We start from the raw sequence: 16,805 nt of genomic DNA on the forward strand, positions 1-16,805 counted from the left end.
TAAGCTGTAAGAAGACATCCACTCAAGGTTCAAAAGCAGAGTATGAACTGCCTACAAGGACTCATTAATTAATTTTTGTAAAACGTTGCTCCAAAGTTCCTCCATGCTGCAGCCAGGCCTCCAGTGTATACTTGAATCTTGCAGATTTAATCTGCATGGACCCGAGGAAGCCTGGTTTAACTTAGGAAGAGGTTTATAGGGCAGAACATTCAGTTAGAGTGAGGTGGAAGGCCCATGAGCAAGGCTCTTGATTGACAGTGGAAGGTGTTTGATTCCACTGACAGTACCATGTATCACGATCACTTCTAATAAAAATTTCATGTCTGTCAGCATTATGAATTTTGTATAATGCACTTAAACATTTCAGTAATTTGAGGTTTTGTTTGATTGACTGATTTTTTAGACAGAGCCTTCCTATGATGGTAGCCTAGACTGGCTTCAAACTCATAATCCCTCTGTCTCAGCTTCATGAGTGCTGGGATCACAGGCATTGACTATCCATACATAGTTTACTGATGGGGTTTTAATGCAGAGGAAGGGAGAGAGAGAAAGAGAGAGAGGGAAGGAGGGAGGGAGGGAGAGAGAGAGAGGGAAGGAGGGAGGGAGGGAGAGAGAGAGAGCGAGCTTGGGTCTATGGCTGAACCATTATTTGTTGGCACATACAGTCATCTCTAGGCACACAATGATCCCAGGAAGAAAGGTAGAGGCACACTTGAATGGATTTTAGGGTTAAGAAAGGTTTTAAAGGTATGTTCATTTCCCCTTCAACTATAGACATGGTAATCACAACATCCAGTATTTGCAAAGTGAGCTGATACCATCGTGTCTAAAGTATATTATCCTTTTGCCATGGGATAATCCTCACTAGGAGTTAGACATGCAGCTCAAACCCTGGATTTTCCTTAAGTTAATGTCTTTCCCAATTACACTTAATAGTATACCTACTTAGAAGATGGAAGAATGCATTCAAATTCTGAGCCCTTGAATTGACTATAGAATGTAAGGGTTAAAGTGTGTTGAGGGGCTAGGGAGCTGGCTTAGCCATAAAGTATCACAAGCGTGAGGACACACATGAAAATACCAGGTGTGTGGATACACACTTCTCATCCTAGAGCAGGACCAGAGAGACCAGAGGAGTGCTGGGGGCCCACTGACCTAATTGGCGAGCTCCAACCCAATGAGAGACCCTGTCCCAAAAAGGGTGGATGGCATTTCTGAAGGTGACAGCATTGTCCTCTGAGCTCTACATGTATGCCTACAGACACAGTTCATGCCCCACATACAAAGTAAAAAACATGTATGAGATACATAGGAAGGAAGGGAATACGCTTACTGTACAGAAACTTTCAAGTGATTATTATGTTAAAGTACCTCCATGCCTGCCCACATATCCCTTTTGAGAGCCCGCCCTGCTCACCTTTGTTGAACAGGTGGTCATGTTTCCTATCACATGGCATTGCTTCCCTACTCCCAACCCCGGAATATGATGCCTAGGGTGGTTTCTAGTTCGAGTACTACATTTAGTGACCTCCTGGAAGCGAGCCGAAGGTAAACTCCCCAGGGACAGACATTTTCATCTGTCTTTCCTGACACTTTTCTGCCAGCGCGTAGGAGTGTACCTGGCATATATGAGGTATCCCGTAAATATTTGATGAATAGATAAATAAATTAATGTTGGCCCCAGTGGATGAGCTCTGTCGTTTAGGGCGCTCTCTTGTAGACCTGATATTTGAGAACAAGAAAGGAAGTAATAGGGGCAGACTGAAAGTGTCAGGGACTCAAATTGCAGCAAGACTAATGGACAAGTGACCAGGCAGTTGAACCTGAGGGGGCTGACAGAGGGGCTGGCACACTTGTACGGGAAGATGCCAGGGAATGGCGAGCACCCGAGAAACTGCTCGGCAGCACATGGTTTCCCCTGAGGCTGCCAGTGCTTGGATACCCACAACGTCACTGAGGTCTCTCTCTCTCTCTCTCTCTCTCTCTCTCTCTCTCTCTCTCTCTCTCTCTCTCTCTCACACACACACACACACACACACACACCCCACCTCCTCTCATCATCTCCCTCCAGGAGGCTGAGTCGTTCTCTGTGCTTTCTAATTATAAAAGCCCTGACTTAAGCAATAACATATCTGATGCAATAACGATTCCCCAAGAGATGGCTGTCCTAACTACCACCAAGGACACTAAAAAGAAGGACGCTAAATAGGCAGAGGGTGTAGCTCAGCGGTAGAGCATGTACAAGGCTCCATCCCCAGCACCACACACACACACACACACACACACACACACACACACACACAGAGCTATGCCAAAATGTCTGAGTTATGAAAATCTAAAAGTAAGAACTAAGTCCAAGCCTTGAGAAGACTAGATAATGTCTGTGTAACCTGCGTATCCCTGGCTACCCACTCACAGGCTCTGTCCTGTGATGAGATGGCCATGTGAGGAGACTTGCTCCACGGGTTTTCCTCAATTTTCTTGTTTCCTTTTTATTTTTGACTACAAAGTGCTGCAGCCTCACCTGGAACATGCAGTCCTTCTGACACAGAAGGCTCTTGAGGGCAGAGATTACAGCTGGCCACCACCAGCCTCTGATCTGCTCTCCTTGGAAATCTACACCTGCAGGGCACACAGCAGGCACAAAGAAGAGTTTCACAAAAGATTCGGACAGAGCAGGAGGACACTTGGGCTTGGGTTGTGAAGAGGACACAGGACGTGACCAGCAAGATGCCTCTGAAGGAAATTGTAGTGGAGATTCTGAGGCCATTTGAAGAAGGATACATGAGTGTAGAAATACAGACTCTGGGGAAAAATACAATTTTGAATTGTGAGTCTGTGGAGTGCAGGAAAGAACAGCAGGAAGACGGCCAGGTGAGCAGGAACTGAGACTGGCCTGAGGAGAATACCAACCAGGAAGGCTCAGATACATGTGGCCAACGCGTAGGAAGGAAGCCTTGTGTGGAGTCTGGGGTAGGAGAGTCGTGCGAATCTGTAAGGAGCTGGAGATGAGAGCTCAATAAACCCAGCAAGGCCTGGTGATCGATGAAAGCAAGATGGACAGGTTTGTGTGGACAAAAAAGGTATTGACATGACAATCATTAAAGTTTGGCAGTAATCATAGCTTCTGAAGAGAGCTACTGCTTAACAAACCCATTCTGTGTGGGGAGGTCTCTTAGCTGAAGAGGCTTGCCCATGGCCAGACTTCCCATGGCAGGGCAACCCTCGACTTGATTTCTCTGGCTCCGAACCCATCCTTTCCCCCCGGCTGAGGCTGAGCTGTTTCCTTGAAAATTAGATGATCACATGAGCCAATGAGGAGGGTAGAAAAAAATTTCTCAAGGCAGCAGAACTGTGAAAAAGGCTAAGAAAAAAGGGGAAAGCCAATAGAAACATTTTTTTAAAAAAATCAGACTTTTTTCTAAATATTATATATATTTGTTCACTAAAATACTGAGAAAACTAAAATATTGAAATATATAAAATAATCCAACTTGGAACTTAGTATTTTTCATGCACTGATTTTGTGTTTTAATTCAAAGCTATTATCTTCATTTTTCTTGTTTTCATTTCTAAAGAAAAGTACTTTAGAGCTTGTGAAAACAGTTTATTTTTCCTCTGGGGTTTTTTATTTAAAAAAGGGCTCAGCCACCCAGCTTCTGTACAGTCAGTCAGCAGCTGACAATATTTGACTTACAGTGTCCCACTTTTGATGAGTCAATACAGATCAAGGAAAAATGTCCTTTGAAGTTTGACCTTTCCCTGGATTAGTGATCTGGAGTTCAATACTTTCTCTCGGTATAGGGGAGCAGTTGCAATTCCCAGGGGAAACAACCAATCCTCCTCAGTGTACCATGTTGCTAAGCTACACCCCTTAGTAGCCTAAGATATTAGATGTATTTTTATGGGCCAAGATGGTAGTCAGTGACTGAGTACTCACCTGCATGCGGTCCCAGATTTCATCCTATGCACTCACTGAAAGAAGCGATAGATGTATTCACACCGGTTTAAACACTACAGAATGTAATTGATTGGCATACATTGACTGCGTGTATGGAAACAGCATGGTACCCCATTGGGAGGTACATCTCGTATCTTTATGCATCAAGCTAAAAATAAAGGCAATGAGGTGAATGCATTTTAACCTGCAATGGGTTTATTGGGCCAGAGCTCCGTTCTGAGCCAGGGACCGTCTGTAATGTGCTGTGTTGTCCCGTAGCCAGCTTCAGGGAATGCGGAGCTGCACCTGTCTGTAACATGATTCTTCTAAGGAACACAACGTGCCCTAGCACCCAGCTCCCTAACCTTTACTCTAGCCTGGGCATTTCAACGGCTGTGAGATTTTTACTCCCTTCTTGCAAATAGAGAAATTCAATCTTAGAGTGGTTCAGCCTATTTCCAATAGCTTTTTACAGGATAAATATTCTCTTTTCCTTGAGCCCACCAGAAAATTCAGCTTTTAACTTAAAGAGTGTCACTGTTGGGTTTTTTTTTTTCAAATTCAGATCCCCACTCATTTGACTCATATTGAAAGTTTGCCATGGGCTGGGCACTACTTGAGCCATTTTCTTTAATTCTCAGGGATGTGCTTGTCTTTTCTCAACCTATGTAATTATTAGCTTAATTGACTTAGAATAAAGGAGATGCATTGTTCTTTTAAGATCTTGGAGTTAGACGTCTTGAATTTTTCCCTATTGTATGTACTGAAAATAAGTGGCCCGCACCTGTAATCTTAGCCCTCGGGAGACGGAGGAAGGAGCACTGTGAGTCTGAGGCTCATGTAGGCCACACAGTGATGTCTATCCGAGGCTCATATAGGCCACACAGTGATGTCTATCCGAGGCTCATGTAGGCCACACAGCGATGTCTATCTGAGGCTCATGTAGGCCACACAACAATGTCTACCTGAGGCTCATGTAGGCCACACAGTGATGTCTATCTGAGGTTCATGTAAGCCACACAACAACGTCTATCTGAGGTTCATGTAAGCCACACAACAATGTCTATCTGAGGTTCATGTAGGCCACACAGTGATGTCTATCTGAGGCTCATGTAGGCCACACAGTGATGTCTATCTGAGGCTCATGTAGGCCACACAGTGATGTCTATCCGAGGCTCATGTAGGCCACACAGTGATGTCTATCTGAGGCTCATGTAGGCCACACAACAATGTCTACCTGAGGCTCATGTAGTCCACACAGTGATGTCTATCCGAGGCTCATGTAGGCCACACAGCGATGGTCTATCTGAGGCTCATGTAGGCCACGCAGCAATAGTCTATCTGAGGCTCATGTAGGCAATGCAGTAATAGTCTATCTCACAGAAAAATTTAAAGCGCCTTTGGATAAAAGGTACTGGGGAGAAGGGACACGGATGGGCAGAAGAGTGACCACACAGCTCCTTCCTGTTTCACCTGAGGTACAAAGAGAAACTCAAGATGGTTATCAACCCAAAGCTAAGACCTGAAACCATGAAACTACCAGAAGAAAGCAGAACAGAGATGCTTCAGAATATTGGAGTGGGTAAGGATTTTATTTTATTCAAGTCTCCCAAAGCACAGGAAACAAAAGCAAAAATAGAAAATGAAGTACACTAGCTGAAATCTCACAACAGAAGAAATAATTAGAGGCAAATTACAACAGAGCGAACAGAAATACCTGAAACTATCCTCTTTATAATCTGGATGGGGTTGGTGTTCAGAATATGAAGAGAATACAAAAATAAAACTCAAGAGCAAAAATAAAAAGTGGACCCCACAAAACAACCTAATTAAAGACAGACAATAGGCGTAGTAGACATTTCTCGGCAGATGACATACATTTGATGAACTTTATATGGTAAAGAACCCAACACCACTAATAACTGGGGAGACACCAATTTAAAACATAATGTGATATCACCTCCAGCAAGAATAGCTATGACCAAAAAGATAAAGGCTAATAAGTTCCTGGAAGGGTGGAAAGAAAAGATCTACAACACTTCCGGTCAATGTGGAAACCCAAACGCGCCTCAGGAAGTCACAAACAGAGAGATCACACAAGGAGCTGAAGAGGTAGCAGTTAAAGACACTGATTGCTCTTCCAGAGCACCTGCGTTTGGTTCCCAGCAGCCATGCGGCAACTCACTGTCATACATAACTCTAGTCACAGGGATCCAACCCCTTCTTCTGACCTCCAGAAGCACCAGGTACACACGTGGTAAATATACATATATGCAAGCAATATACACGTACACATAAAATAAAAATAAATAAAAACAAGTACCAAAAGATCTAGCAGTTCTCTTGTGGGGCATGTATCTGAGGGAAGTGGACTCAATACCTTGAAGATACATCTGCATCTTCTGTTTACTCAACACGATGGGAACGAAGTGTCCATCAGTGATGAATGGATAAAGACAATGTGGTCCACATGCCCTGTGGTCTTTGAAGAAATCATCAAATCCTGCCGTTTGTGGCAATGCGGATGAGACTGGAGACCTGTGTATGAAGTGAATAAGCCAGGCACATGACAAATACCACATGGTCTCACCTGTATATGGACTATGAACAGGGGATCACAGGCTGGGGAAATAGCCCCGTATGTGAAGGGCCCGACTTGCAAGGGTGAGAACCTGAGTTTGGATTCCCAGAATCCATGTAGAAGCAATCAAAGGTGGAAGTGGCAGTCTGCTCCTGTAATCTGAGCCCTGGGTGGACGGAGGCAGGTGGCTCCCTGAAGCTGATTAGCTAACCAGCTTAACCAAATCAGCAAGTTTTCAGTTTAACGAGAAACACTATCTCAAAAACTAAAAGATGAGAGCATCTAAAGAAATGTGTCTAATGTTGACCTTGGGCATCTACCTGCACCCGCCCCCCTCCCCGCCCCCCAGAAGAGCGGAATGGTGGTTGCCGGAAATGGGAGGGTAGGAAGAGGCAGAGGTGGAGAAAGGTTGATCATTGATTGGGTATTGAGTTACAACTAGGGTAACTAGGTAACTGCATACCCTCTGGTGTGCTATGCAGTTGGGTGACTGTAGAATTAAAATATTGCTGCTTATTTCCAAAAGCTATAAGAAAGGATTTTTGAATATCTTACTATAAAATTATGAACATTTGAGGAGATATGTTTAACCCTACGTAAACATTACACAATATGTACATGTATCAAAACATCACGTGGTACCCCATAGTGTGTACAACTTGTATGGCTTTATGTACCAGTTAACAATAAATTTACATTAGAAAAAAGGGTAGAGGGTGTATTTCAGTGGTAGAGCTCCTGCCTAGAATATACAAGGCCCATTGTATTATGAACCACATAATAAGAAAAAACTTTTTGTTTAAGTGTATTTTCAAAAACTTATAATTTCGAAATATCTTTGATTTTCATATTGTTTAATTTTAATGACTAAATGTATTTCTAGATTAGAGAAAATTTTGAGTCAGTAACCACCATCTTAAAGCTTGTTTCTCTAGTTGCAATGCCAGAGGACACCACGAGGGGGCATACAAAGCTGTTATTTCCCGGGTTCTGAAACCACTGAATCAGACTGTCAGAACTCAGAGTGACCCAGAGGTCATCAAACTCACACTTCATACATTGGCCTTGAAAACTGCGCCTTAGAGAGAAACCCAATTTGTCTAGTATTACATCCATCCATAAATAGGGACAGCAGAGGTTGGGCATGCAGCGTGGCAGTAGAGCAAAGGGACTCTGGGCTCAATCCCCACCAACACACACACACACACACACACACACACACACACACACACACACACACACTCTGTAAACAGAGGTATCTTTGCAGTCAAGTTTCTTTCTCTTGTCAAGCACCTGTTCAGTCTCTTTTCAGCAGCATCCCTGTCAAAATGTCTGCCATCTTTGATAAATATCACATCCTTCTAGTCTCTGCATCCCACGCAGAAACCAGGAAACTCGGATGAAGCTTCTTGAATGTCTTCCTGGGATAGCAGATGTTAAGTAATGTCCTAGCATCAGAATAGCATGATAGCATGTCCTCTTCGTGTTGAATCTGTATTCAGCAAGGATCATCATTGTGACCATCAAATGCATGCTCTAGGAAGACTGTAGTTTGATTGCCTTGTTTGAAGTTCTTTCCCCTAGTTAATCCCACGTGTCTACCTACAGTAGACAAGCAAGCGCTGCATATGTTGACGCTGTACAACCTGCTCTGACTCGCTGTAGAAGGGACGATGAAGTGACATAGCATGTGCATTGTCTCAGAAACTAATGCTCATTGAGGCTAGGACACTTAAAAAACTCACTGCTTCCCAAATATACAAATGTTACTAACTGTAGTTACCATCATGTACAACAGTTCCCATACTTATTCCTTCTGTCTAATTGAAAAACTACTTTGTTAAGAACTCAACCTCGCCATTTCTAGGTTTATACTCTAGAACTTGCCCATACACACACCAAGAGCCGTGCATAGAAACGTTTGTCACAGTATTGGTCATACAGAGACAACCGAACACAGGTTAAATATTCACCAGCCATAGAGTTGGTGGCTAAACATGGTCTCTTCATAGTGCTGAATACTATGGAATAAGAAACTAAATGAATTACACTCTCGTGTGTCAATGGTCGAAGAACTAACGCAATGAATAAGCTACGCACAATCCCACGCACATAAGCTGTACAAACAGACAGTGCTAGGTAACAGTAACATAGGGGTAACAAAACAATTGTAGATAAAGAATGATTAAGAAACTTTCGCTGTATTAGTTACTCAGAAAGGAAGAAAGGGGCATCAAGTAGGAGCATAAAAGAAACTTCTAGGATACTGACAATATTATTTTATAGTTTTTAAGTTTGTATAATAGAAATTTTTCAAAAATGTTTTTTGACCTCATTTAAGTGAGAGAGAGAGAGAGAGAGAGAGAGAGAGAGAGAGAGAGAGAGAGAGAGACCCTATTGGACTGCGGGAGAGCTATAAATAGCAGTTAAATGTTTAGGAGGCAGAGGTGCTGAAAGAGGAAAATCCCCCATCCTACCCCTCCCCTCCGACATTTCCCATGTTCAGGCTTACAAGCTTGATTCAGTTCTGAGGGTGGAAGGAAGGAGAGAAGCTCTGAACTAATTGAGCGGGTAAGCTTTTGACTCTCAATGGTGTTGGGCTGGTAGATGTCTGAGCAGAGGTGGCAAGGCCGGGGGCTTTTCCAGAGTCTATAGAAGAGCACAGAAGGATGCTTTGAGGGTTTGAAAGCATCAGATTGAGAAAGCATAAACTTCTTTTCAGCCCCAACCGAGTCAAGTTCATTTATTGAACCAGTTACATGCAGTTAGCCAGAAAAGCTGGGGGGGGGGGGGGTCCTTTTCGGAGAGCAAATTTGCAAAATTTCCTTATAATGGCCATGGCTATTTTATTCCTGAAATTATAGTGGTGAATGAAGAATTCTTATAAGATTTAGGCTCCAGAGGAACTCTCATATTTTCTCATTCTCCCCCACTTCCTCCCTCTGCCCTTCTTCCTTCCCCATCTCTTCCAATTAAACACTAGCAAGTGTTTTCTTAAACCAATTGGGTGATTCACTTTCCCATCTCCAAAGCGCAACCTTAGCATTCATTAAGTAGAGATTGAATTCTGTATCACTGGAATAATATATGCATTGAAATGACACCGAGACTTAACCAAGTATGCAATCAATTCAGGGCGCTGGGAGTTTGCTGAAGAAAGGAAGGAAGATGTCTTGCTTGGCGGGGCTCTAAATACTTTCTGGTTTTTGTTCGTTATTAAGGAGACTTCTCATGAAATGAAGAACCCTTTGTCCCCAAGAGAGATGAAAGGCATAAGATTGTATACTTGAAATACTGCTCTGATCTCCAGAGACAATACTTTGGTCCTTAAGTACTTGTAACACAATCTCTCGGCATTTAGCAACTTACTGCTTTTTGTCAGTTGGCGAAATTCTCTCATAACACATTCTGAGCTCATCAGCCATGGCTATGAACCACCTACCCGCCAGCCCCCTTCTCCGATGCTAATTTTCTTTTCTTCACTGCCTCTTTGTTTGGAGGGGAGGGGGTAGGCGAGCGATTCTCATGGTTTACAGCATCGGCTTCATCTTTAAAGCATGGCTTGTTCATTATCAGTTCCGATATTAGAAGGCTCCCGAGAAGTTTGGCAAAGAGATCACTATCCTTTACAGAGAAATTATTTCTCACTGGACTCCGTCCCAGCTGTGCAGAAGGGGAGGGAGCTCTTAGTGGGGGCACCTGCCATCCAACTGTGATTTGAACACTCCCCCAAGGGGAGCTTCCTTCACTCATCATCTAGGTTTGTGTGGTACGAAGCCCCGAGTCTCAGCTATACCTAGTTTCAAGAAAGACCACAAACTGAGACCACCCAGGCACCACCCAGGAACAGACCATCCAAAGGAAATTCCTAATGTTTCAACCATTGTGGATAGGATCACCTGCCAGCACACACCCATCCCTTTTCACCAGGACACCCCTAGACAAATGTCAGCCAATCAGGGGTCCTGAACCTTAGGAATCCCTCACCCCAATCTTTGCTATTATAAAAACCCAATTCTAACTGAGCTTGGGGTTCTCCAGTCAGGACAATACACTGGACGTCCACACAGACAGTCCAAGTTTGAACCTGAATAAGAATAAAGCCTCTTTGCTATATATATAGCACTTGGTCTCCTAGTTGGTTTTTTTGGGGACTCTGCAATCTAGGCATAACGGTTTGATTTTTCCAAAGCAGACCCTGCACTCTCAGCCCCAATAAGCAAGCAGATTTGCAAGTCAACAAGTTTGATTTTCTTGAATTTTCCACACGGTGCTATCCAGACATCCACACAGCATGTCTCCTGCCTTGAAGGTTTCCAGTTTTACAGTCTGAGTTTCAGGAAGCTTTGCCCCAGTGCCTCATCTTCCAATGAAACACCAAGTCCCCAGGGTATAAGTCATTTCCTCAGCACGAAAACCCAAGAACCTCAAATGTTGGGAATTGCTCTGGGGAAGCTGTCATTAGCTCTGGAGAAGCCCAAAGCCTAGCGCTTCGGACTTTATCTGTAGGTCTCACATTGCACTGCGACACCTTGCTGCCAAGCATAACTCTAGCACAGGGGAGGTAAAGGGAGCAGTTCCTTGTGTTCACTTTCATGTTAGCTTAGACAAGGGGTCAGTAGCCATTGGGCTTTCGGAGAACAATGAAGCTGTTGGTGCTGGAAAAGGTAACAGTCAAGGAGAAAATGGAAAGGCAGAAAGCTTAGGAGAAAGGTGGAAAAGAGCAAAGAGGAACTGGGGAGACTGAGGCAAGAAGAGAGGGAGGGGAGATCGGGGAGTCGGACTGACAGTGAAGAGGAGGTAGAGAGGAGACACAGAAACAGATCAGAGGGGTTTGAGTGTCACAGACTAGAGACGACCTATAGTCTAATTTTAACTAATAGCCCCCCCCAAATATATTGTATAGAGCCTTGGAACTTCCTTACCCTGCGACATTCGTTTCTACTGATGCATTTGGTTTTGTCCTATTGTTTAATTTTTAGAATATGTTTTCATTACTTTTCTCATCACTGGGATAAGACATTCAACACAAAGCGCAGCTCAGCAGAGGAAGGAAGACTTTGGGCTCACAATCTGAGGGCACTGTCCCTTAAGGCCATCAGGAGTGCGAGGCAGCAGTCACATATGTGTGTCTGCAGGCCGGAGGCAGAGCCCACGGGTGCTGCTGCTTGGCTCCCTCTGTCATTTTTACTTAGTGCCATCTGCGTCAGAGTGGGCCTTCCCTTCTCAGCTGAGCCTTCCTGGAAGTGCCCTCTTACACACCTATGGACATGCTTCCGTTGTGCTTCTACACTGAGTCAGGTTGACAGTGAAGACTCGCGGTCATGAAGGGGATAGGATTGTCGTGTTGGGTTTAAAGGAAACTCCCTCAAATGGGATGGAGCAGATGAGGCATGCATTTAGGCTATGCCTGACAAAACCCGGATGCCCAGCAAAACACCAGAGTTCCATTCCTGTGAAAGATTATGGACAAGCTTGTGACAGCAGAAAAAGACCAGGAGGAAACACCCACAACAACAAGTGAAGAAGTTATAAATGATACTCTCTTCCTTTACAGATTCTAAAGTGCTTCATGGTGGGGGGGGGGGATACTCAAGACAGAATGTAGGGCCTAAAGTGTGCTAAACAGGAAGTCTACACTGAGCATGCCCCAAGCTCCTGCCACTTGTTTTTACCAGGACTATCAGTCAGCAGCAATACTAACTGACTGAATTGTTCCTCTCTTGCTTCCTATACTAGAAAAGGGGGTGTTAACAGAAAATAGTGGCTCTACTTTTACGGAAACTAGAGCATAGTTTAGTCTCAGTCAAATATGAATGATCATAACTCGAGAACATGGATTCAAGGGACCCGAATGACATACTCCATATGGAAGAGTTACATGAATTTTTAAGGTCACAAAACAAAAGAGAGAGATAAACCAATACTATGACATTGGTGGGATCGTGGAGGGGGGACCAGGTTTTAAAGGTTTACATTAGAGGCAGAGGTTGGATAAGCTTAGTAATGCAGCCAACAAATGTATCTGTTATGTGGGAGAATACCGGGTCAGATACAAAGGTTAGAGAATTGGCTAAAGGGCCTGAAGCAGGCCAAGATGATATCAGCTCTTGACTCGTACTATTCCCTCTCTCCACAATCACGGTGTTGGAGTCAGCCAAGGTCAAACACTCTGTGGGATCTTTAATAGGGATGCAGTTTCTTCAGAGAACATCCTGCAGCAGCATTCATTGGCTTTGCGAGGAGCAAGGTAAGAGTTATCCTCCCAGGGCCATTTTGTGTTGGGCTCTGCTCTTAAGACTCAGGATTCAGCAGCACTGCCCAGGTTGGAGAATACAATGACAGGGTCCTCATTTTGTTATTTATTTATTTATTTATTTATTTATTTATTTATTTATTTATTTAAGATTTCTGCCTCCTCCCCGCCACCGCCTCCCATTTCCCTCCCCCTCCCCCCGATCAAGTCTCGCTTCCTCATCAGCTCGAAGAGCAATCAGGGTTCCCTGACCTGTGGGAAGTCCAAGGACCACCCACCTCCATCCAGGTCTAGTAAGGGTCCTCATTTTGAAATGTTCACTATATGCACATGCTTAAACTAGATGTAGCGACACGTGGCTCTAGGCTGGAGACCACTTCTTTCTTTACTCAGTAGAGAAGCACTGGCTGTCTTCTCTTAGGCTCGGAGAAGAGTCCTGTGGTTGCCAAAACTGGCTGCACAGGAGGAGGGCAGGCCCACACAGTGGCATGTACAGGTTTTGTTTTTGTTTTGTTTTGGGGGGTTTTTTGTTTTGTTTTGTCAATGCTGTGATGGAAAAGGAGAATGCCTTTCTGTGGAAATGATGATTAGTTCTGAAAATGCTAATATGTAAGAGAAGACTAAGTACTTGATGGAAGATCTGAGTATGCTTCCATGAAGGGGAAATGAAGTACAGAGGAAGGAAGTGCAGTTAAGTATAGAGGCAAAAGAAAGGATCATTTATGAAGCAAGAGTCTTGAGAGGATCAGAAGGGAATCATCGCTGGGATGGAACTAGCCTTGAGCAGAGAGAAGGATAATGCTTTCTTAGGATAACATGTAGTCTCTTAGCTTACTTTCTGTTCCTGTAACTGAATATCATAACACGAACACTTTATAGTGAACGAACATTTATTGAATTCATGGTTCTGGAGGTGCGAGGTTGAGGAGCTATGGCTAGCGAGCTAGTGATTATTGCTTTATTTCTGGTGAGAACTCCTTGTAGAATCCCCAGGTATATAATTTAACTCTATCACTGAGTTACATCCCTGGTATTCTTCATCTTTTTTCTTTCTATTAAATTTTTTCGTTTAGTTTCCATACCAACCACAGTTTCCCTTCCCTCTTCTCTTCTTGTTCCCCCCTACTTCCTCCCCACCTTCTGGCTACCCCACTCCCATCCACTCTCCCTCCATTCAGAAAGAGGCAGGCCTGCCATGGGAGTCAACAAAGCGTGGCTTATCAAGTTGGGGCAGGGCCAAGCTCCTCCACCTGCATCAAGGAGGCAAGCATGGGGAATGAGTTCCAAAAAAACAACTCATGTGCCAGATACAGGTTCTGATCCCACTGCCAGGGGCCCCACAAACAGACCAAGCTACATAACTGTTACCCACATGCAGAGGGCCTAAGCTGGTCCCATGCAGGCTCTCTGTCAGTCCAGAGTCCATGAGCTCCCACTAGCTCAGGCCAACTGTCTCTGTGGGTTCCCCCTTTATGATGTTAAGGCCCCTCCCACTTGTTTGTACAATCCCTGCAAATTTCATGAGGTTATTGTTTTTTGTTTGTTTGTTTTGTTTTGTTTTTTAACTGCTGAGTAGTACTCCATCGTGTACCACATTTTCTTTATCCATTCTTTGATTGAGGGGCATCTAGGTTGTTTCCAGGTTCTTCCTATTACAAATAATATTGCTATGACCATAGTTGAGCAAGTGTTCTTGTGGTATGATTGAACATCCTTTGGGTATATGCCCAAGATTGGTATAACTGGGTCTAGAGGTAAATTGATTCCCAATTTTCTGAGAAGCCACCATATTGATTTCCAAAGTGGTTGTACAAGTTTGCACTCCTACCAGCAGTGGAGGAGTGTTCATGACTCCACATCCTCTCCAACATAGGCTGTCATAAGGATTTTTGATCTTAGCTATTCTTGCGTGTGTAAGATAGTATCTCAGAGGGGATTTTTGATTTGCATTTCCCTGATAGTTAAGGATGTTGGACAATTCTTTACATGTTTCTCGGCTATTTGAGATTCTTCTGTTGAGAATTAACTGCTTAAATCAGTACTCCATTTTTTATTGAATTATTTGCCACTTTAATGTCTAGTTTCCTGAGTTCTTTATATATTTTGGAGATAAGTTGTCTGCTAGATGTGGGGTTGGTGAAGATCTTTTCCCATTCTGTATGTTGCTATCTTGTCTTATTGACTGTGTCCTTTACCTTATAGAAGCTTTTCGGATTTAGGGGGTCTCTTTTATTTTAATTGTTGGTCTCAGTGTCTATGCTATTGGTATTATATTTAGGAAGTTGTCTCCTGTGCCTATGCGTTCAAAGCTACCTCCCACTGTCTCTTCTATCAGGTTCAGTGTAACTAGATTTATATTGAGGTCTTTGATCCACTGGACTTGAGTTTTGTGCAGGGCAACAGATATAAATCTATTTGCATTCTTCTACATGTGAACATCCAGTTACTCCAGCACCTTCTGTTGAAGATACTTTCTTTTTTCCACTGTATGATTTGGGCTTCTTTGCCAAAAACCAGGTGTTCATAGGCGTGTGGATTTACACCTGGGTCTTCAATTTAATTCCATTGATCCACCTGTCTATTTTTATGCCAGTACCATACTGTTTTTTTTTATTACTATAGCTCTATAGCTATACTATAGAATAGAGCTTGAAGATAGGATGGTGATATCTCCAGAAGTTCCTTTATTATACAGGATTATTTTAGCTATCCTGGGTTTTTGTTTTTCCATATGAAGTTGCGTATTGTTCTTTCGAGGTCTGTCTGTGAAGAATTGCGTTGGGATTTTGGTGGGGATTGCTCTGAGTCTGTCCTCGTCGTCTTCTTAGTTATCCTCTCGTGCTGCCGCTTCACCGTTTCTCCCAGAGGCCTTGCCTCCAAATGCCTTTATAAATTGTCTTTAGGGATTAGCATCAAAGGAACACAACAGTACTGTAATGAAAGGAGAGGATGGGAGAGAGAAGTGTGTTTACAGATGAGGGCCAGATGTAGCAATTTCATGCAATCATCTCATGTTGTCTGTGGTAGGGGGATAAGAGCTTCTGAGTATCAGAGAGCAGTAGGAGAGGAGAGAGCCTAAGGAAAGTGGAAAATGGACTGAAGTGGGCCTTGGAGAAACCAGGAGAACCTGCTGGATCATGGCTCTGTTCCAGAGACTCCTGGAAATCCTCAGGGAATTCACTTATTTATTGCATTTTACAAGAGACTTGGTAACAACACATTAGCCAAATGAGTGCTCTACCCAATGAGGACCTGCACAGGGGATATTTTCCCTTTACATGTGTGCCCCTAACACAAAATAAGTAATACACTTGTGTACGTCTGCTTCTATCAAACCCTTAAACGAGTCTGGCAAAAGTGAAAAAAAAATGACAATACTGATGGTAAATGTCAGTATAGGAAAATGGACTCTTATACCTCGCTGGGAGAAGTGTGAACTGATGCAACCACTGTGAAAAGAATTTTACAAAATTTTGTAAAGTTTAAATCACCATAATATGTAACCCATATATACTATGATGTAGATAGGGACCTTCAAAGGTTTTCTCCTTCCTTCCTTCCTTCCTTCCTTCCTTCCTTCCTTCCTTCCTTCCTTCCTTCCTTCCTCCTTTCCTTCCTTCCTTCTTTCCCTTCTCCCTCCCCATTTGAGGCAGGGTTTCACTATTCCAGACTGGCTTTGAATTTCTCATCTCCAAAGTGCCAGATTGCAGTCACGTGTTACCACCCTGAGTTTGTGTGGTCTGGGAATCAAATCCAGAGCTCACACCAGCTAAACAAGCATTGTACATGATGAGCCACAACTCCAACCTCTGAAAACTGTTTTGCAGACTACAGATAGAAGCTGCAATGCTAGTGGCCTCTATAGCTGGACTAAAAATCAGTTTGGTAGATCTCAGTTAGCAATCAAAAATAATATAGACTGAATTAAACAAACTAGACATAGGAAGACACATCTTTCCTCTCCTGTGTGGAAACTAAAATTAAAACAAAAATGACCTATAAGTAAGTGACTCCTTGGGAAGGGTAGT

The sequence above is a fragment of the Microtus pennsylvanicus genome, chromosome 6, assembly GCF_037038515.1.
Source record: "Microtus pennsylvanicus isolate mMicPen1 chromosome 6, mMicPen1.hap1, whole genome shotgun sequence".
Taxonomy (NCBI): Eukaryota; Metazoa; Chordata; class Mammalia; order Rodentia; family Cricetidae; genus Microtus; species Microtus pennsylvanicus.